Here is a 22,294-nt window from a genome sequence, read left to right on the forward strand (position 1 = left end):
ACTGGTACTAATGTACTATTGATGTCTCCGTCTTATTCTCTTTTTTATTAATTTTAAAAAACCCTGGCATCTACTACTACTACTATTGTTTATTTATATAGCACCACAAGACATACCTTGCTGTAGAGAGACACATATGCAAAAAAAGTTTGCCTGTGGGCCCTTGAACTGAACTAATGATCACTATTTCATTTTACGTAGACACCTTCTTACGGCGTTACCAGAATAAGTTGAATCAGAAGCAGTGATCTAGAGGTAAGGTGAGGATGTGGTGAAGTTATTTTCTAACACATTCACTGCATTTATAGCTTAATTTAGCAGTCTTTTCTGTTTGGAATACTATTTTCTACCCATGCCAACACAGGCATTAAATATGAGGTAGGGAAATGTACATTTAAGAACATGTAGATTTCATTCCCCAATTTAAAGTGTTACATTCCCCACTGTATAGTTTAGCGATACAGGTGCTCTCCACGAATGAGTGTCCTGGCCATTTTAACTAATTATATACAAATTACCATCCATGAGAGAGAGACTTCATGGAAATGCTGACATACTGCAAATAACATGTGTACTCAGTGTCATGTTCTTTGGCAACTGGATTGAATCCAAATGTGCTGCTTGAATAATAGATATAACAATGCTTGGGAAGAAATATATACAAAACTTCATGCCGTAGTAGGTAGAAAATAGTTCTGATGGACTTTAGTTGAAGGGAATGAAGTTGACAGCAAAGAACTTTAAGGGGTGGAGAAGAGAAGAAGTATAAAAACCTTCAAAAAGTTGCAGATTTCCGTCTACAGTTAGCACAGGAAATGCATAGTTTGCATTGTCTGAGTCCTAGTGGATAACACAAGCTAACTCTTATCAAGGCAATGCAAGAACTGGAAAATGTAACCCTATTACATTTAGAACCATTTACTGATTTTCTTGGTTTATCCAGTTTTCAGAGTGTTACCAATACTGTCACTGCTTTTAATCACAGACTTTCAACAACAGCCTCTGCCAAGCACAAGTCAGCTTTTATGCATCAGCATACAAGATCATTGCGACTTGTATACCATTTGTGCATATTGCTTGTGTAATTTGTTCTTGTGACTTTAGCTGATATCCATCTTTTGACAGTAAGGTTTGCTTATGGAGATATTACAATTTCACAAACAGTTTATGCCACTAATGTAGTCAATACAGTGGTAGAATACAAAAATACAAAGATCTTAGTTGGCAGGAAGAGGAAGGAGAAACTCAGACTGAGCAGTCCTGACAGCACAATAGGTGGACCAAATATTCCTCAACTGCTAACATCTTTTCTTTTGAGAAAAAGAATTTGCTCAACCAACACTAAATGTTCATTTTAAGGGTACCTCATTCCTTTAAAAGAACATTATTTCCAAGATAAAAAAACTGAGTCAATAGAAAATCAGTTTGCCTTAAAGTGTTACGGATTACATGGAAGGTGGTGTGACTGGAGTCCATGTAGATAACAGCTGGGTATACACCGAGGTGTCATACTGACTGTCAGAAATGTCAGGTGTTCCACTGTCATAAATCGGAGGAAGGTGTGGGTAGACAGTGGGGACGAGATGGATAATGTGCTGCAGAACCTCACATGAAGTGATTGCCTAGTCCATTTGACATCACTTCTGCTTGAGACATTGGCATGATGGTGCTGTTACTTTCAGATCACAAGCTGGGATGCTGGCTGGAGTTGGTAGGTGTGTCCGATTTGTGGCTCATGGGCAGCATGCTGCTGTGGGTGGGCACCTGGACCAGTTGTCATGTGTCTGAAGCATGGACAAACAGGCAGAGGGATTATACGAATAGCTTGTGGAAGAATTGTTTTTATTAGAATATGGATTAGGATAAAGGGCAGAACAGTGATTCCTTAGTGATGAATATCTGTCACGCTGTGGGGAGAGGAAAACGAAAAAGGGCTCCAAACTGAGGGTGGGGAGTAGGAGGGCAAAGTGATCCAGTTCCAGGAATAAGCCAGCTACCTAATTGTGAATAAGCAGACTGTTGATCTACTTCATCAATCATGTCCTGGTGATCACTTCTCTCTTTTGCATCAAGGAAAGCCTTTGCAAATGGGTTGTATTGAATTTTAAGAGCTGTGATCAGTTCATTCTGGTAAGCAATTACAGCAATGAACTGCGTTGCCAGGAAGGGCTCCAAACTGGGGAAATCCAGTTGGATGTATACACAGGTGGGGGCCTGCAGCTCGAGTTTGCCTCCTGACACCCACTCTCCATTCACGTACTTCCAGCAGTGGTTATCGGCGGCCAAAATATCCAGCAAGAGGAAGTATGTGGCACTGGGTCCAGACCAGACACATTCACCTTCAGCACAGGGAACATCCATCTGCCATCCTTGGAGATAATCATCTCAATGGTGAGCTCCTTGAAGGGCAGCCACAGCTTGGCCTTCTGCAGGGTAACACTCAGCTCTCACTCCGTGGGAGTCACCCTTCTAGCTGCCCGCCTTCAGCTCGATCTCCACGGCGTCAGCAGGCTCTTCCCACTACACCACACTCCATGGGGCCAACACTCATCCTCCTGCCCAGCCCCTTCCCCTTCCCACAACACCCTCAACCACGCGTCCCTGCTCAATGGCCTGAAGCAACCCGTGCGCGTCCCATTACCAATCCAAACTTCCTTTTCTGTGGAGCTTACATTGTAGTTAGAACACACAAAAATCTCTGGGAAAAAACAGGGATCACATTTAAAATATGGGTTAATAGGTGGGTTTAATTGAGGACAAGAACCACTCTAATTGAGTAAAGATGCAAGAAGTCTACAGCAGGTCCCACAAAAAAAATCAGGAAATGGAGCAGGTGGGCCCCCTCCTAAGACAACCGGTTTCCTCCTTCCTGCAAGCCAGGCACTTTAGGGTTGGGGTGTAAAAGGTTATCCCCAAAGTGTCTTTTATCACATTTATTATTTTTTTTAGATTTTTATATACCGGTGTTGTATATATGAAATAAAGATCACATCGGTTTACATTGAAACAGAACATGAAAATTGCCAAAAGGCATTACATAGAACAAGGTTATGAAACTTGGATCAAGGTTATGAAACTTGGATGTTATGAAACATGCATCAGAGTCTTCACAGACGTCGAGTATGAGATGTCAGAGAGACAGGAAAAGCGTATAGTGTTCTCTGACCCTTCCCAGTAGGAGATGTCTTGTAAAGGAGTGTGTTTACAAAATTCATGTGCCCTCTGGCTCATGCTCTCTTTAGTCCAGTCTTCCACATGGGAAGGTGGCTGAGCTTCAAGGTTGGAGCCTTCAGTCTACCAGGAGAAGAGAAATTTCTTGGAGTTCAAGAAGGATCCTAGGTTTGAGAGAACCAGGAGATATGATGAAAAAGGGGAGTTAGTTCCATAGTCCTTGCATATACTAAAGATTTTTTTAAAGTCATGTAAACAGGGGATATAAAAGAAAATAAGATAGTGTCCTGGGGTGGTGTTGGGGTCCCTGGGTAGTGATGGTGGTGATCCGAGGTCTGGATAGATGGTTGGTGCCGGGCCTAGTTGGAGAGAGGGGCTTGGTAAAGAGACCGGTTTGGGAAGCCATCAGACAGGTGAGCTTGGAGGAGGCCAATGTCAGCACTGTGGAAGAGGTAAAGATGATTGGGAGCCGTGGAGCCAGTGACAGGCTCCCTGTGTTTGATGGGGCTAGGATGATGTTGAGCCATGGGGGCCAGTGGCAGGTCTCCGTGGCATGGAGGAGTCACATCAAAGTAGAAAGGCAGCTAAGAGGAGAGGAGTTAGAGTGGACAATGCGGCATTGAGCCACGGCCTGACCTCCTTGGTCTGGGGATTTCATGCTGAGCCAGGAAGAAGAGAGGGAGCTGCAGAAGGCATCAGAGGCCTTGGGAAAGCCCTGTGCGCATTAAGGTTAGGCCGCGATCCTGCTGTTAGTGATGATCTCAGCGGGCTCTTGCCAGATCCGAGCGGGGACTACAAAATTAATTAAAATAAAGCACAATACAGCAAAAATAATTAAAAACAGACAAAGAGTACAGGTGGGCCAAGGGCCCGTCATGGCTAAACAAATTAATTTTTTAAGGCATAAATGCTCCCATTGGAGCTCTGAAGATTTGAGAAGCAAAATGCTAAAAATAAATTCATTGAGGGATGGGGCACTAGAGGAATTCTTGGTAACTACTAAACAATGTTTATTTTAGTTATAAGTGGATAGTTTTCATGGTGGTATGGTGTGAGTGTGTGGTTTAATGGGTACAAGGATGTGGAACTAGTAGGAAATGTTTTGGGATATGTTTTTGGAATTGGGGAAAAAAGAAGAGGGATTATAAGGATCAAAATTCCAATTGATTGTAAAGTTAACTCCAGATTAGTGACTTTCAGATAGTCTGGGTCAGGTTTTACTATGACAGCTGGCTAGGAAACAAGTTCTGACAGCACAGCATACACCACCGATTGCTACATTCCGAAACCATCACCCTGGAAACACAAAGGCTTCAGGGTAATGAGCACAGCGTAATGACACCAAAGAAAAACACGCACAATTTCACTGGACCTAACAAATTCCTTTAAGAAAGTATTCAAGTCTCTCTAAATTCTTTAAAGGACATAACAACAATGGAGAAAGGAAAAGAAGAAAGAAGCAGAATTAAAACACCTTATGAGTTGTACAGATTGACACAAGTACTATTTAAGTACACACATCAGCACTAGCACAAGGATGCTGGAAAAGTCTGTGGCAGTTATAGAATACAAAGAGAGCTGCACTGGAAACCAAGCTCTGAGGGAGAGCTATACAGTGGCTCTTCTCTTGAGACCTAATAAAGTTAAAAAATCACCAGAAAACAACAAAGAAATAGTGGCCAGATACACTGAGGGTGATTGCATGCTTGAGTGAGTGTTGTCTTGAGTAGAAATAACCTGGATGCCGGTAAGATATAAGTCAGTTAGGTTTAAGTTATGCATAGCTGCCTTATGTTGAAATAATTGTCAGCTTTTGAAAATTATTGTTAGAGTGAGCATTGAGTGAGTGAAAAAATATGACATAAATCAGGAATTAAGTTGCCTGAGCTGAGATACTGTGGTGCATCCTACCGGAGAAATAAACTCTAATCCTGAGCCTAGAGGAGTGTCCTTCCTGCTGGAAGAGCAGCATGTTAACTTCCTTGAGAGGCAAATCAAGAGAAGTGATGTTATGAGTTTAATATTGGGGGTGACAGCCATAAGCACCTTATGTTACAGTCTTTGCTAAGTGGCAGCTCCTAGATTCCTGAGTCAATTTAGGAAAAGCTATTTCCTTACCAGAAGCTTAAGTGTTTTCTTTAGTAAGCAGGAAACCACATTGAAACTCAGAAAGTACATATCATCAGAGCAGAGCATATAAAGGCTAAAATCCAAGCTCAACAGCCTGGACTTAATCAGAGCGCCTCTCTTAGGGCTATACTATTTGAGGTCATACCACTTGAGAAGAAGTGAGTGATTGATGCATGAAGAATACATGTGATTCCCCCCCTCCTCCCCCCTCAAGTAGGCTACTGATTTCACTTTGCACTAGCCAGGGCTTAATAATTATCCTTTGTTTTCAACTAGTTAGCAATACAAGTCCAACAAGTCTTCAAGACAACATTCAGGGGACTCTATAGTTTATGGAAGATAATTGGGTAGAGGGAGTCAGTTTTTAGGGATGTGCAGCAGGGACGGATTCGTCCCATTCGGTATTCGTATTCGTCAGGACCCAAATCCGTTGCATCTGTTCTCGGGGGACCCTGATCCATTCATTAGTTACATATGTATTCGTTTCCCCAAAAAACACTATCCCAACCCTTTAAATTTAATTTACTACAAACCCCCACCCTCCTGACCCCCCCCCCAAGATTTTCCAAAAGTCCCTGCTGGTCAGCGGGGGTCCTGGAGCCATATGTCACAGGGGCCATATGTCCCCCAAGACTTGCCAAAAGTCCCTGGTGGTCCAGCGGGGGTCCTGGAGTGATCTCCTGCACTCGGGCCGTCGGCTGCCAGTATTCAAAATGGCGCCGATAGCCTTTGCCCTTACTATGTAACAGGGCTACCAGTGCTATTGGTTGGCCCCTGTCACATGGTAGGAGCACAAGATGGCGCTGGCCGTCCATTGCTTCTACCATGTGACAGGGGCCGACCAATGGCACCGGTAGCCCCTGTCATATAGTAAGGGCAAAGGCTATCAGCGCCATTTTGAATACCGGCAGCTGACAGCCCGAGTGCAGGAGATCGCTCCAGGACCCCTGCTGGACCACCAGGGACTTTTGGTAAGTCTTGGGGGGGTCAGGAGGGTGGGGCATTATTCAGTAGTGATACGTTGTATTCGTGGGGGTTCGCCATACGTTTTGTGACCCCCATGAATAAAACGAATATGGCATATATGTTGCTGATTGCCAATATGTTGCAAACAAATGCATACCCCTAGGTCCTGGAGCGATCTCCTGCACTCAGGCTGTTGGCTGCCGGTATTCAAAATGGCGCCGATAGCCTTTGCCCTTACTATGTCACAGGGGCTTCAGGTGCCATTGGTTGGCCCCTGTCACATGGTAGGAGCAATGGACGGCTGGCACCATCTTGTGCTCCTACCATGTGACAGGGACCAACACTCAGGAGTCCCCTCCAAGGCTTGCCAAAAGTCCCTGGTGGTCCAGCGGGGTCCTGGAGTGATTTCCTGCACTCGGACCGTCGGCTGCCAGTATTCAAAATGGCGCCGATAGCCTTTGTCCTTACTGTGTCACAGAGGCTACCGGTGCCATTGGTCAGCCCCTGTCACATAGTAGGAGCACAAGATGGCACCGGCCGTCCATTGCTTCTACCATGTGACAGGGGCCGACCAATGGCATCGGTAGCCCCTGTGACACAGTAAGGGCAAAGGCTATCGGCGCCAATTTGAATACTGGCAGCCGACAGCCCAAGTGCAGGAGATCCCTCCAGGACCCCTGCTGGACCACCAGGGACTTTTGGCAAGTCTTAGGGGGGTCAGGAGAGTGGGGCGTTGTAGTTAATTAAATTTAAAGTGTTGGGATGAGATTTTTTGGATCGGGGTCCCCCCAGAACGGATGCAACAGATTTGGGTCCTGACGAATCCGAATACCGTATGGGACGAATCCGTCCCTGCTGCACATCCCTACCAGGACCCACGCTGGACCACCAAGGACTTTTGGCAAGTCTTGGGGGGGTCAGGAGGGTGGGGGTTTATTCGTTAGTGATATGTTGTATTCGTGGGGGTTCGCCATATGTTTCGTGACCCGCACAAATACAACAAATATGGCATATACGTTGCGGATTGCCAATATGTTGCAAACGAATGCACACCCCTATCAGTTTTTCTTTTTCTATTGTTTAAAGCCAGGTAATAGAGTGAAGATAGACCTACACATCAAGAGCTTCAGCCAGCATGAGCCACCACCTTATTTCCGCAGTGCTAGCCAGCCCAAAATATTCCACAGCTAAGGGTGTGTAGGTACCATCAGCAACAAAAACAAGCTGTACAGAGAAGAGTACACGTAGAGAAAACAAGCAAGGAATAGAGACAAACAAACCCACATATAAAAGAGAAACAACAGAAAGATACACAAAAGAAAGAGCAGCAAGAAGAAAAGTATAGAACACAAGATAGATAAAAAGTGGGAAAGAAAGAAAAGATTTTTAAACATACCTACTAAAGAAGAGGATCAACCATTGCATTCATAGTTCTCTTACAGAGGCCTCTCTGAAAGACAAAATTAACACAATGACTCAATTTCTAAAGGGAAGAAATACATAAAGAGATAAAGAGAAATTAAAAGAGTTTATCGGAATGCAGAGTTTATCGGAATGCAGAGTTTATCGGAATGCAGTTCTGAATTTATAAGAATTGTTTTTTTAGGTTGTGAATGCTAAAAGAAAAGAGAAAGCTAAAGTTAGTCATTGCTAGTTTTTAATGTGATACTGAATAAAATTGTTAAAATTGTAAGGCAAAAGGAGAGTTTATTCCTTTATCACATCTTTGCCTCCTCTTCATTCCCTGGAGACCAAACTAGATGGGTTGCATACCCCTTTCTCCTGTGGGAGACCCGGTTAGGAGGAGACATTGGACCAAGTACCCTGTGGGACACCATTGCAGGACCTGCCACCTCTGAAGACTTGACTGTGACCACAAGCAACATCATTACCTTTCACTATGACAGAGATCCCTCTCACAAAGGCTGTAGTTTACAGTTTGCAGAATTGATTTCTGGTTAGAGTCAGAGTAAAGAAAAAGGCTCCAGGGGTGATCCGGGTAACTATAGACCAGTGAGCCTAACTTCAGTGCCGGGAAAAATAGTGGAAACTATTCTCAAGATCAAAATCATAGAGCATTTAGAAAGACATGATTTAATGGAACACAGTCAACACGGATTTACCCAAGGGAAGTCTTGCCTAACAAATCTGCTTCATTTTTTTGAAGGGGGTTAATAAACAAGTAGATAAAGGTGAACCGGTAGATGTAGTGTATTTGGATTTTCAGAAGGCGTTTGACAAAGTCCCTCATGAGAGGCTTCTACGAAAACTAAAAAGTCATGGGATAGGAGGCGATGTCCTTTCGTGGATTACAAACTGGTTAAAAGACAGGAAACAGAGAGTAGGACTAAATGGTCAATTTTCTCAGTGGAAAAGGGTAAACAGTGGAGTGCCTAAGGGATCTGTACTTGGACTGGTGCTTTTCAATATATATATAAATGATCTGGAAAGGAATACGACAAGTGACATTATCAAATTTGCGGATGATACAAAATTATTCAGAGTAGTTAAATCACAAGCAGACTGTGATACATTACAGGAGGACCTTGCAAGACTGGAAGATTGGGCATCCAAATGGCAGATGAAATTTAATGTGGACAAGTGCAAGGTGTTGCATATAAGGAAAAATAACCCTTGCTGTAGTTATACAATGTTAGGTTCCATATTAGGAGCTACCACCCAGGAAAAAGATCTAGGCATCATAGTGGATAATACTTTAAAATCGTCGGCTCAGTGTGCTGCAGCAGTCAAAAAAGCAAACAGAATGTTAGGAATTATTAGGAAGGGAATGGTTAATAAAACGGAAAATGTCATAATGCCTCTATATCGCTCCATGGTGAGACCACACCTTGAATACTGTGTACAATTCTGGTCACCGCATCTCAAAAAAGATATAGTTGCGATGGAGAAGGTACAGAGAAAGGTAACCAAAATGATAAAGGGGATGGAACAGCTCCCCTATGAGGAAAGGCTGAAGAGGTTAGGGCTGTTCAGCTTGGAGAAGAGACGGCTAAGGGGGGATATGATAAAGGTCTTTAAGATCATGAGAGGTCTTGAACGAGTAGATGTAACTTGGTTATTTACACTTTCGAATAATAGAAGGACTAGGGGGCATTCCATGAAGTTAGCATGTGGCACATTTAAGACTAATTGGAGAAAATTCTTTTTCACTCAACGCACAATAAAGCTCTGGAATTTGTTGCCAGAGGATGTGGTAAGTGCATTTAGTGTAGCTGGGTTCAAAAAAGGTTTGGATAAGTTCTTGGAGGAGAAGTCCATTAACGGCTATTAATCAAGTTTACTTAGGGAATAGCCACTGCTATTAATTGCATCAGTAGCATGGGATCTTCTTAGTGTTTGGATAATTGCCAGGTTCTTGTGACCTGGTTTGGCCTCTGTTGGAAACAGGATGCTGGGCTTGATGGACCCTTGGTCTGACCCAGCATGGCAATTTCTTATGTTCTTAAGACTCTGAGATCTACTTTCAGAGTTGCTGCTTGGAAGGAGTCAGAAGAAACTCTTCTGTTCAGGAGAGTGTTCCAGTCTTATTGAACTACAGACACCAGAAAGAAATGTACCAAAAATGGGAGAGCCGAGGGAGGTGTTGTGTCCGTCAGTGCTAGACGGCTTTGCCTCGTTTGCCTCACCTTGTTCATGGCTCCTCCCACATACCTAGGAAAGATGGCTACCGCCACGTCTACAAGCTGACCTCTCCTGCATCCCCGGAATGGCTATGGTGCAGCCTCCCGCCATGCTCCTCTCAGGAACCTACTAGGGTGCACGCGCGTCACCCACATCTTTATTCCAACCTTGGCACAAACCTTGGGGGTGTTCCCCCTTGCTGATGTCACGCCATCCGGGTATATAACCTATTCTAATTTGCTAGCTCGTTGAGTTAGCAAGGACTCAAATCCGTTCCTGTCTACGCTACTCTGCCGCTTCCATGCTCCCGCTGGAAGCTCTCTCTCTGCCCTTTGGGGTAACTGCTAACCTGGGTACCTGCTCCTCGGCGGCCCTCTGCTTTATTTCAGGTGCCTTACAGGGAACAGGTACTCGCTCCTCGAGGGCCTGCTCTCCTTGCCTTGGTGCCTGCACTTTCTGCTTCAACATGGTGGAATCGCATGCCTACAGCAAACACCTAGTGAGTACTCTAACTCTCAGTCTGTCTCATCCACAGTACTACCTAGCTAGCTGGGAAACCTGCTTCGGAACCTTCCTGTACCAACGGGGTGAGAAGGGCTCCCTCTGCCAAGGTCCCCGAGACTGCTACTACCAGATTGCCTCACTACTGCCACCTCTGGTGGTACTCTTCAAGCTGTATAATAAAGAACTATCTGTGTTTGTGCGTTCTGAGTCTAGCCTAGTACTGTGGCTCCTCACGGAGCTCCTCCCATGGGCGTGGTCCTCTTCCACAGTACCCAAGGATCCACCCAAACACTGCTTAACCATAACAGATTGCTAACTCAGTGGATCTGGCTCATCTCACCGCATAGCAGGCCATTCCAGGCCTGGCCCAGCGAATCTCTGAACAGCAGAATGCGCTGGAGTGTTTGACTGCTGCATTCAACCTACTGCACACACAGATGAACTTACCTACCACCACAGGTAAAGAAGCTACACCGTCTGAAGTGACGGTCAAGACTATTGTACCTCTATCTGCTCCTACCCGCTTCTAGGGGGAGGTTTGGAGATGCAGAGGTTTCATTAACCAGTGCTGCATGCACTTTTCCCTGCAACCCAGCTATTTTCCCACAGCTTATGCCAAGACCACCTATATCTTGTCATATCTAGACAGACGAGCATTGTCTTGGGCCTCTTCACTGTGGGAGCGCGAGGATCTGATTCTTCATGACCTTGAAGGATTCCTCGAACTGTTTAAATCAGTTTTCGAAGACCCTGCCCGGTATACCACTGCATGATCTTCCTTGGTTCACCTGAAGCAAGGTAATAAACCATTAGCTGACTTCGCTATCGAATTCAAGACACTGGCATCTGAATTATCCTGAGACCCGAAGTGCCTGAAGACCCTCTTCTTTGAAGGATTGAACTCTTGTCTGAAGGACGAGCTCGCCGCTCGTGAGATGCCTGAGACCTTGACTGAACTACTGAAGTTGGCAACAAGGATTGATCGCCGACTTCGTGTCAAGGTTCAAGAGACCAAGACTCCCAGAAAACCCTTTCAGGGCGAAGCTCGAGTTAAGTCCACACCCAGGCCTGTCCCTTCAGTCCCAGTTGCTGGTGAAGAAGAACCTTTTCAATTAGGCCGCAGCCATCTGACATCAAGAGAGAGAAGAACACGGAAGAAATTGGGGCTGTGCATGTACTGTGAACAAGCTGGCCATGCTGTTCAAACATGCCCTATACGTCCGGGAAACTGGCAGACCTAAGTCCTATGGGAGGACTCTTCTTAGGTCTTACTGCTCCTTCTCCTCCGCTCTCGCTTCCTGTATCCATGATCTGCAGACCCTTAGAGTATCAGACTCTTGCCCTAGTGGACTCAGGGGCAGGAGGCAATTTCAATCTACAACGATTAGTGGAACACCTACGGATCCCCACTACCAGTATGAAGTCTCCACTACTTCTGTCGTCCATTCATGGAGAGCCCTTACCGGGTGAAGTAACCCAACTCACCGAACCAGTATGTCTACGGACCGGTGCTCTCCATTCTGAAACTATCTCTTTCTTTGTTTTGGAGAAGGCCATGCAACCTATAGTACTGGAATTACTGTGGCTGCAGCAGCATAAGCCTCAATTCAATTGGGCTACACTGGAACTTTCACGTTGGGGCCCAGACTGCCATGGGAAATGCCTGATGGAGGTCGCTCCTATACCATGCATGCCAACCACCTCAGTAATGCCGGGGTTGCCGCCTCAATACGCATCATTCCAAGATGTCTTTTCAAAAGAAGCTGCGGATGTACTACCGCCCACAGACCTTATGATTGCGCTATTAATCTGAAGCTGAACACTGAACCGCCCAAGGGATGGGTGTACCCCCTCTCCGTGGCAGAGAATAAAGCCATGTCCGAATATATTCAGGAAAACCTCCAAAAGGGCTTCATAAGACCCTCCAAGTCTCTTGCTGGTGCAGGTTTTTTCTTTGTGGGGAAGAAGGACGTAACATTGCGTCCATGAATAGATTACAAGGGTCTCAACGAGATAACAATGAAAGATTGTTATCCCCTGCCTCTGATCTCAGAGCTATTCGACAGACTACAGGGAGCCAAGATATTCTCCAAGCTTGATCTGAAAGGAGCCTACAACTTTCTTCGCATTCGCGCTGGTGATGAGTGGAAAACGGTTTTCAACACCCAGGACAGTCACTTTAAATATTTAGTGATGCCCTTCGGCCTGTGCAATGCCCGGCTGTCTTTCAAAATTTAATGAACAACATTTTCTGGGATCTCCTCTATAAGAGTGTCATTATCTACCTAGATGACATCTTGATATTCTCTCAAGACATGACCACTCATTTTGAGGTTGTCAAAAGAGCACTGTAAAGACTGCGCGAGAATCATCTATATGCCAAGCTATCCAAGTGCAAATTCCACAAGGAATCTGTGCCTTTCTTGGGCTACATCGTTTCCAACCAAGGCTTTCAAATGGATCCACAGAAGCTGAAGAGAATTAAGAAATGGGCACAACCCATCGGTCTAAAGGCTCTAAGATGTTTCTTAGGTTTCACCAACTATTACAGGACTTTCATCAAGAACTACTCCTCACAGTTCCGCTTACAGCTAAGACAAAGAAAGGTGCCAATGTTGCAAATTGGTCTCTGGAGGCAATAGCTGCATTCCAGAAATTAAAAGATGCCTTTTCGAGCAAGCCATGTCTCCGACACCCGGATCCCACCAAGCCCTTCATCGTTGAGGTTGATGCCTCAGACGTTGCCGTTGAGGATATACTAAGCCAGGCCGGTGATTCGAAGGCTTTACAACCATGCTCATTCTCGCTTCTCTCCTGCAGAGAAAAATTACGGAATAGGAGATAAAGAGCTCCTGGCTATAAAGATGGCATTCGAAGAATGGCGCCCTTGGCACAAAGGAGTGCAACATCAAGTCACTGTCTTTACAGACCATAAGAATCTGGAATACCTCCGTCACGCACAGCGCCTAAATCATAGACAAACGAGATGGTCTTGGTTTTTCAACAGATTCAACTTTGTGCTAAAATACCGCCCTGGAGATAAGAATATCAGAGCAGATGCCCTATCTTGCTCATTCCTCTCTGAGGACATTCCAGAGGAACCGCAACACATCATTGACCCAGAAACGGTTATTTTGGCAACTACTCACTCAGTACCTGCAGGAAAAACCATTGTACCTAAGAACCTCAGAAAGAAGTTGTTAGCATGGGCTCACGACTCTAAACTGGCAGGACACCCTGGCCAACGCAGAACTCTGCTAAGCTACAAAACTGTTATTGGTGGCCCACCATGAAGGAAGACACATTCTCTTACATTGCTTCCTGCGCAAATTGTGCAAGACAGAAGACGCCACCCGGTTGTCCTTGGGGCCTACTCCAACCCTTGCCAGTACCAGAAGAACCATGGACACACATCGCTACAGACTTACCACTTTCAGGAGGAAACAACACGATTTGGGTAACTCTAGATTGGGTCTCAAAGATGGCTCACTTTGTGGCTCTCCCTGGCTTATTCACCGCCATGGAGCTCACCAAGCTCTTCATCATGCACATCTTCCACCTACACGGCATGCCTAAGCACATAGTCTCCGATCGAGGAGCCCACTTCATAGCTAAGTTCTGGAAGGCACTATGCAAGAAGCTTGATATTTCTCTCAACTTCACCTCAGCATACCATCCACAATCTAACAGGCAAACAGAGAGAATGAACAGGACACTCAAGCAGTTCATTCATGCCTACGTGAACAATCGCCAGAATGATTGGAGTGAACTGTTGTCCTGGGCTGAATTCACCATCAACTCTCATCCAGCAACATCCACTGGATCAACACCATTTGAAGTGGTTTATGGATGACTACCACTGCCACCACTACCCCTTCCTTTATCAGTGTCATCCCTGGCAGCTCAATCTACTGCCAAAGATATTCAACAACTTTGGACTCAGACAAAAGAGATGCTTCTTAAAGCAGGACTTCGAGCTAAAAAAGGATATGATGCTCACTAACATAAGAACATAAGAAAATGCCATACTGGGTCAGACCAAGGGTCCATCAAGCCCAGCATCCTGTTTCCAACAGTGGCCAATCCAGGCCATAAGAACCTGGCAAGTACCCAAAAACTAAGTCTATTCCATATTACCATTGCTAATGGCAGTGGCTATTCTCTAAGTGAACTTAATAGCAGGTAATGGACTTCTCCTCCAAGAACTTATCCAATCCTTTTTTAAACACAGCTATATTAACTGCACTAACCACATCCTCCGGCAACAAATTCCAGAGTCTAATTGTCGTTGAGTAAAAAAGAACTTTCTCCGATTAGTTTTAAATGTGCCCCATGCTAACTTCATGGAGTGCCCCCTAGTCTTTCTAATATCTGAAAGAGTAAATAACCGATTCACATCTACCCATTCTAGACGGGTCTGCAAAGCTCCAGATTTCCAGCCTGGTGACAAAGTCTGGCTATCCACTAAGCACTTAAGACTTAAACTACCTTCAGCTCACTTCACTCTACGCTTCGTTGGACCATTTCCCATTCTCCAACGATTAGGCAATCTCACCTATAGTCTGAAGCTACCATCTACACTGAAGATTCATAATGCGTTCCACGTCTCACTATTGAAGCCATTGATCTGTAGTGAGTTTTCCAACAAGACACCTGAAGCTACTCCTATAGATGCAGAAGAACACATCGAATACAAAGTAGACGCTATTCTCGATGTGAGAAAAAGAGGCAGAGTATGGGAATACCTCATATCATGGGAGGGTTATGGAACTGAAGAAAACTCTTGGACAAAGAGATGCTACAGGACTTCCATAGATTTCATCCTAAGAAACCAAGACCTGGTAGGAAACAGCGTGAATGCCCTTTGAAAGGGGGTACTGTTGCGTCCGTCGGTGCTAGACGGCTTCGCCCCTTTTGCCTCACCTTGTTCACGGCTTCTCCTGCTTACCACGTCTACAAGCCGACCTCTCCGGCATCCCCGGAACAGCTATGGTGCAGCCTCCCGCTATGCTCCTCCCAGGTACCTACTGGGGCGCGCGCGCGTCACCCACATCTTTATTCCAACCTTGGCGCGAACCTTGGGGGCGTTCCCCCTTGCTGACGTCATGCCATCCGGGTATATAACCTATTCTGCTTTGCTAGCTCGTTGAGTTAGCAAGGACTCGAATCCGTTCCTGTCTACGCTACTCTGCCGCTTCCGTGCTGCCGCTGGAAGCTCTCTCTCTGCCCTTCGTGGTAACTGCTAACCTGGGTACCCGCTCCTCGGGGGCCCTCTGCTTTATTTCAGGTGCCTTACAGGGAACAGGTACTTGCTCCTCGAGGGCCTGCTCTCCCTGCCTGGGTGCCTGCACTTTCTGCTTCAACCTGGTGGAATCGCATACCTATAGCAAACACCTAGTGAGTACTCTAACTCTCTGTCTCATTCACAGTACTACCTAGCTGGGAAATCTGCTTCGGAACCTTCCTGTACCAACTGGGTGAGAAGGGCTCCCTCTGCCGAGGTCCCCGAGACTGCTACTACCAGACTGCCTCACTACTGCCACCTCTGGTGGTACTCTTTAAGCTGTATAATAAAGAACTATCTGTGTTTGTGCGTTCTGAGTCTAGCCTAGTACTGTGGCTCCTCACGGGGCTCCTTCCTCTGGGTGTGGTCATCTGCCACAGTACCCAAGGATCCACCCAAACACAGCTTAACCATATCAGGAGGTTCCAAGCTCCAAAATGTACCTCAGCTGGTGGTTAGTGGAGGAAGAAAACCCCTAGTGTGTAAACATTTGTACTGACTGTTTTTTTAGACTGTGTACTGTCTTGTTTTTGCCGTATGAATTGCACTGTTCTCTGTTGTGCAATGTACAGATTTTATTAATCTGCATCAGTTATTCCAGTAAAGGGTATATTTTTTTGATCATCACCAGACTGTGTGAGCAGTATGATATTTTTACTGGAAGGTTTCAGAAGACTTCCAGACAGCCTAAGGGCCCTGTAAGACTATCTTCCCCCTGGTCAGGAAAAAACCTGGGAGTATGGATCAAAGTTTGACCCTAATACTCCCAAGTGAGCCCTAAACTCTAGTAGCTGGAGGAACAGGGATTACTTTTACAATGCACTGAATACACAGATTTTCCACCCAAAATTAAACAAGAATAAAACCATACATTTTATGAAAAAGAAGACTGGAAGGCTCAAAGGGGATTTGAAAAAATATTCTTTTTACTGAGAAGCTGGTGGACATCAGGAACAGACTTCCAGTGGAAGTTAAGTTATAGGAACCAAAACTGTGGCAGAATTCAAGCGTGCCTGGGATAGACACAAGCAATTTTTAAAGTTATTTCCTTGTTAAACAGTGTTTTACCCATGGAAATGGGCTCTATATGTGTGGAAAAGTACACACACATGGCCTCTGCATGTACTTTTACATGCAGCGTAAAGTTCCCGGGAGCGGGGCTGGGGAGGATTTTGGAACGATGCGCACACTTTTGTACTTTCTTTGTATCATTTCTTGGAAGAACTACCTGCAGATGTCAGTGGGTATATATGTTTTGGGGTAGTTTACCTGGAATAATTGTCAAAGTGAAAGTCCGTGTGTACTTTCACTTTGAAAATTGGTGTAAGGTCTGCAGATAAAAACCACCTGCAGATTTTATGCATTGCAGCCGTTCTTAAAAGTACCCCCAAAGGGACCATAGTGGTAGGGAAGAGGGAGGGAGAAGATTACTGATCCAATTGGACGAGGCAGCACAGTAGGGCACAGATTGGCAGACCAGTTGGACTTATTGGTTCCTATCTGCTGACATGTTTTGTTTCTCTCTGGCAAGATAAAATCATTGTTTTTTTTCTGAATGCAACTCAATTAAGCTATCAGCATCTTTGTTATGTCTTTTTATGAAAAATTAGTTTGTGGAATGAAGGTGCTAGAGGGATTGATTACCATTTTCTCCCTAAATGTAGTCAGCCTTTGAGAAATGTATGAAAAAGTATCCACAGAGACTAAAAAGGTCATGCTGGAATTCCTAATTAGTACAAAAGGATGGGCTGCAAAACATCTATGCAGCCCTGCATATCCTGAATGCTTATGCTTCCATTCATCTTACATTATTATGCTCACAAATAGCTTGTCAAATATGTGACAATAGTCATCTGAAGGTTGCCCCAGGAATGAGCAGCCTAATGTCTTGCAGAGGCAAATCCAGGCCAACCATACAAAAGCATGAAAGTTCAACCTCTTTTTCCTATGCCAATTATTTTCCTCTTGGTTTGAGTTCTCAGGTGCTGGTGGCTGGCAAGGCTAGAGGAACAGGAGTAGTTCCTGATACAAGCAAGTTCGAACTTTGGAACACAGCAAGTAGCTGGAGCACACCAGGAATTTAGGAACAAAAAGGAGATCAGGCAGGAATGCTGAAGGAAAGCATCTGGATTTAGTAACAAGGACAGCCAAGTATGAGGACCAGGAGATAGAACCAAGCTCTGGCAAGTGACTGAAGAAAGGCCTGAGTATAAATATATGTCTAGGCAGGAAACAAGATGGTCATTGGGGGGAAGTGAGAAGCGAAGCACACAGCTGGGAGGCTAGATAGATAGTCCAAGCAGCTTGCAGCACTATCTGCTGGCTGGAATTGGAATGAGCCTCATAAAATGGACAGACCTGACATAATACTTGCAATGAAATGTTGAAATATATTGCTTTAATGGATCCCTGTAAAAGAGAAAACAGATCTTTTCCACAGGAACATTTCACAACTGAAAGAGAAAAGAATGTAACACTTCTAAAATAATGACTATTAGTATAAACAATACAAAAACCACAATTACTCCATGCAGTTAATAATATGAAAGACAGAAATAGGCAATTTCTTTTTTTTGATTGGGGGTGGGGTGGGGAAGCCCTATTCCTCATGCAATGATCCAAGAGGCAAAGAATGAAAACAGAGATGCCAGCAGGTCAGTCATGATCTGTCAGGAATACGTTTCTTTCTAGTGTCATTTGACATTGGAAATGGCTCTCCCTCAAGTTCAAGGAATATCTACCAGGGTCCCTCTTTGAAGTATCAAGGAACATGTACATTTAATTAACTATCAATGTTACTGATGGGGCAAGAAGGATAACTCATTCTGAATCTAAAAAAAACACGAAAAATGATTAATGGGATACTTTATCCTGATTGATTAAAAAAAATTATTAGCATGAAGACAAGAACATTAATTCTTGTTCTATTACTTTGATTCTCTGCCTATTTTGGGATATTTTATTTACTGTTATCTAGCAAGTGTTTGTCAATTATTATTGATTTCTTTTCTATTTGCGTACTGTAATCATCTTTGGCTTCAGACTGGATGGGCCGTTTGGTCTTCTTCTGCCGTCATTTCTATGTTTCTATGTTTCTATGTTAAGTCGGTGGCCTAGTTAATGTTGTTTTGCTGCACACTGGACTGTTCCCTTGACCTGCACTATTGCACACATTTGACTATACGCCCAAGCAAAGGGTTTCAGCTATATTGTTAAATTATGGAGGGGACCTGAGCGACCATAGAAAGAACACCCAGGAAACAGCATCTTAGCCACGATTCACTTCTGAAAACAATAGCAGTGTCAGGTCCGAGCCTAGGGCACTACTGGCTAGTCAGTCCAAGAAAGGTGGGTCCAGAAGGAGCAAGAATAATCAGCCAAGGTGAGTATCTACCCAGGGAGGCAGCAAAGCAGGAACAGATGGGTGATCTAGGGAAGCAAGAACATGAAAGGATCCAGAACAGGCAAAGATCCAGGCAGACAGGAACTAGGCTGTTCAAAGAGTCAAAGGAACAAGGTCCAGGAAATCCATTGTACCAACATAGAGCCAGATCTGCAAAAATGTTATACTTTTATACTGTGCAGACAAATTAGCGCTATCCCTGGCCAAACAGATAAGCCAGATGGAAAAATTCCTAGAGAGTAGACTCTCCACCCACAAATCTGAGAGTCACTGATTCAAGACTGGCAGGGTCTGATATCTTAAGTATGGGTAAGTCAGCTCTGGCCTGGTAGTCTCAGATTTACAGTTTGATAAACCTGATAATAAAGTCTGTTTCCACATACATTTTCCAGATTCTGACATTCACTAGTATGAAATTTCAAACATTCTACCCCAGCCACCCCAATGAAGTTCACAAGATTATTTCACAAACTTCTCATCATAACAGCTGAAGATAGGAGAGGGAGAAAGATAGATCTGATTAAGTCTGCATCAAAGACAGACACAGCTATGTTTTGCTGGGCCAAACCAAAGTTTCCCTTTCTATAATTCCTGCCTCCTATCAATCTACAACACGAGATTCTGGATATAATCCAGATAATTTCACCCATCCTTTAATAAATGGGATGCTTTATGAAAGTATTTTCTGGTATATAAAAACATTGATTAATTACATGTCAGCATTCATTGAGTTTAGTGAAGCCCCCTAGTCTGGACTGTATCTGGCAGCAGTATTTTGCTTTCATCAGATCTTGCAATGGAAGCGTGCCCTGATGGCTAGCCTGGATAATTCAAATCAGATGAACTTTGTTAGACTCATACAGCGGTAAGATTTACGGTTGAGCAATAAACATTCTGGCTCAAAACCTGCCATCAGAAGGCAGATGAATTCCCAAGTCCCAGGGAATTGTTCTTCCTGACAGCTTCAGAGGTAAAAGCTCAGCTTGTGTTGCAGCAGGGGCTGTGACCCTGCTGCCTGTACTGCACCACTGTAAGAGGCAGCAGCAGCTGGGGGCTGTGCAGCAGCTGAAAAACCATATAGGATATGAAAAAAAGATAGTGTTTCTGATTTAACAAATTAGTCTGACTGTTCCTAGTTGGTTTTCAGAGACTGCAAGTAACAGAGAAAACTTATTGAGAGCCTGAGAAGCAAAACCAAAAGTGCTCTGTCATATGTTTTCATGGGTTTCTCTTGAAATCAAGATGCTTCAAATCTGAGGAAAGAGGGAGTTTCAAAATAATTTATACTATTTGATATTGGAAGTGACATTATAAAATTACATGCAAGCACAGGGGCTGATTAGAGGCAAAAGGGGAAAACCCCCCACAAGAGAGAACATTTTACATTTTCTTTCTGATGGATCCCTAATCTGCAACTCTGTGCAAGGCATTAATATGAAGGTTTTTTTTTTGCAAGTATGTTTGCATTCCTTGTTTCCATAGGCTCTTACACAGTTTAACGTATGATAAAAAGAAATTCGAAGGGGGAGAGTCACTAAAGCTTTTCCCTATTGAGTGCTAGGGGAAAAGACATTGATGAATCAGACCCTAAGTAATACATTCATTTCATTTATTTATTTATTTGGATTTTTAAGCCATTTTTCCAATAATGCCCAAAGCGATTAACAATAAAAATTCACAATACTACAACATTTAAAACAATAAAAGAAACATATGCAAAAAATTTCCCAACAAAACCACTTTTAAAAGCCTGCCAAATAAGATTACCTAAACCATAAAATCCCTTTCTAGAGTAATATATGTACCCAAAAGTAAAAATAAAATCAAGTTCTAAATTAAAAGGATGACAATTTGCAGAATTTCAAGGCAGAAAGATATGAATGCAATATAGTTTATGAAAAATAAAAGTTATAACACATAAGGTTCTGATGTGCCAGTTTTGAAAATTCATTTTTGTGCATAATTAAGGTAAGGCACAGACTGGGAAAAGCAATTGAAAAAGAGGAGAAAGTGAGATTAGACTTTTTTTTTTCCTTGGGGTTCAGAAGTTCGTGCACAAGTTAGCATTTGGAAGCTGCATACATTATCAAACGTACACATTCTAACTGAGCCACGGAAATAACATTGCAATTGTCTTTTGTCTGCAGTTTTTGGGCGGGAGGACTGTGTTAAGAGGTGGGGGTGGGGGTCAGGGTAAAGGAGTGGAGGGTGGCGTGAATGGGTGGTAGTGTAGGTGGCCTGGTGGAGATGTCAGGAAATGGTGATTAAAAGCCTGCGCACAAGTGTTTTCATAAGCAGAGTCTGCACAGTCTTTATAAAATACCTGCGTCTGGGTGTAAACTGCAGTAAATGCACACATATTGCAATTATTTCATGTGTAAAATATGAACGTGTACCTTTATACAATAAGTACGTAGATCCCTAAATTAAAAAAAATGTACATGTTTCGTAACGTACCCCTGTTGCAGGGTATTTTATAATTACTGTGCGGTTCCCGTCACAGGTGACAAAATCCAGGCATGGCTTTGTGTGCACATGTTTATAGGAGCATATTCTGACTTACTATGCAAAATCACCCTCTTGGTGCATCTCACATTAAATGATGTTTCAGCATCCACAGTAACATTTTTACCACATGCAAGCTAAAGACATTTTTAGCATGAGCTGGGCCCCTAGCAGTCAATTTTTCAACTGTGCACTTAGGTGTAACGTCCACAGGTAATTTTTACTCATGGACATTGCTCCAAATTTCAAAAGTGAAAACACACTCAAAAGAACAGATAGACAGAGAGAGAGAAAGAGAGAGAGAGTTGCAGACACTCGCAGATTTTATTTATTTATTTTCTTTTATTTATTTAAACATTTTTATATACCGGCATTCGTTGTGGACATCATGTCGGTTTACAGTAAACAAATTAGATTTGGAAAATTACATTTTAACAGGAAATTCAACTGGGAGGGGGGGGTAACGACAGGCAGCTAAGAAAGACAGGTTAACTGAAACAAGATTCCTCGAGGTGAGGAGATGGAGTATAACAAAACATAATTCCTCATGGGTTAGCTAGTTTCTACAAAATTTGGTCCAAGCAATCAGCAGCCTTCAGGTCCATCCGGCACACCGGGAAGGTGTCTTTGCCTAACTAGCGTAGAGTTGCCTCAAACAGTGGTACTGTCCCTATGCGTTCTACCCGACA

At 43.9% G+C, this 22,294-nt stretch overlaps 1 pseudogene; it reads right to left on the reverse strand.

Moving 5' to 3' along the window:
- Window positions 1–1,683: 1,683 nt before the first annotated feature.
- LOC115099632 overlaps window positions 1,684–22,294 on the reverse strand; it is a 33,017-nt pseudogene continuing 12,406 nt past the window's right edge.

Source organism: Rhinatrema bivittatum, chromosome 9 (genome assembly GCF_901001135.1).
Source record: "Rhinatrema bivittatum chromosome 9, aRhiBiv1.1, whole genome shotgun sequence".
Taxonomy (NCBI): Eukaryota; Metazoa; Chordata; class Amphibia; order Gymnophiona; family Rhinatrematidae; genus Rhinatrema; species Rhinatrema bivittatum.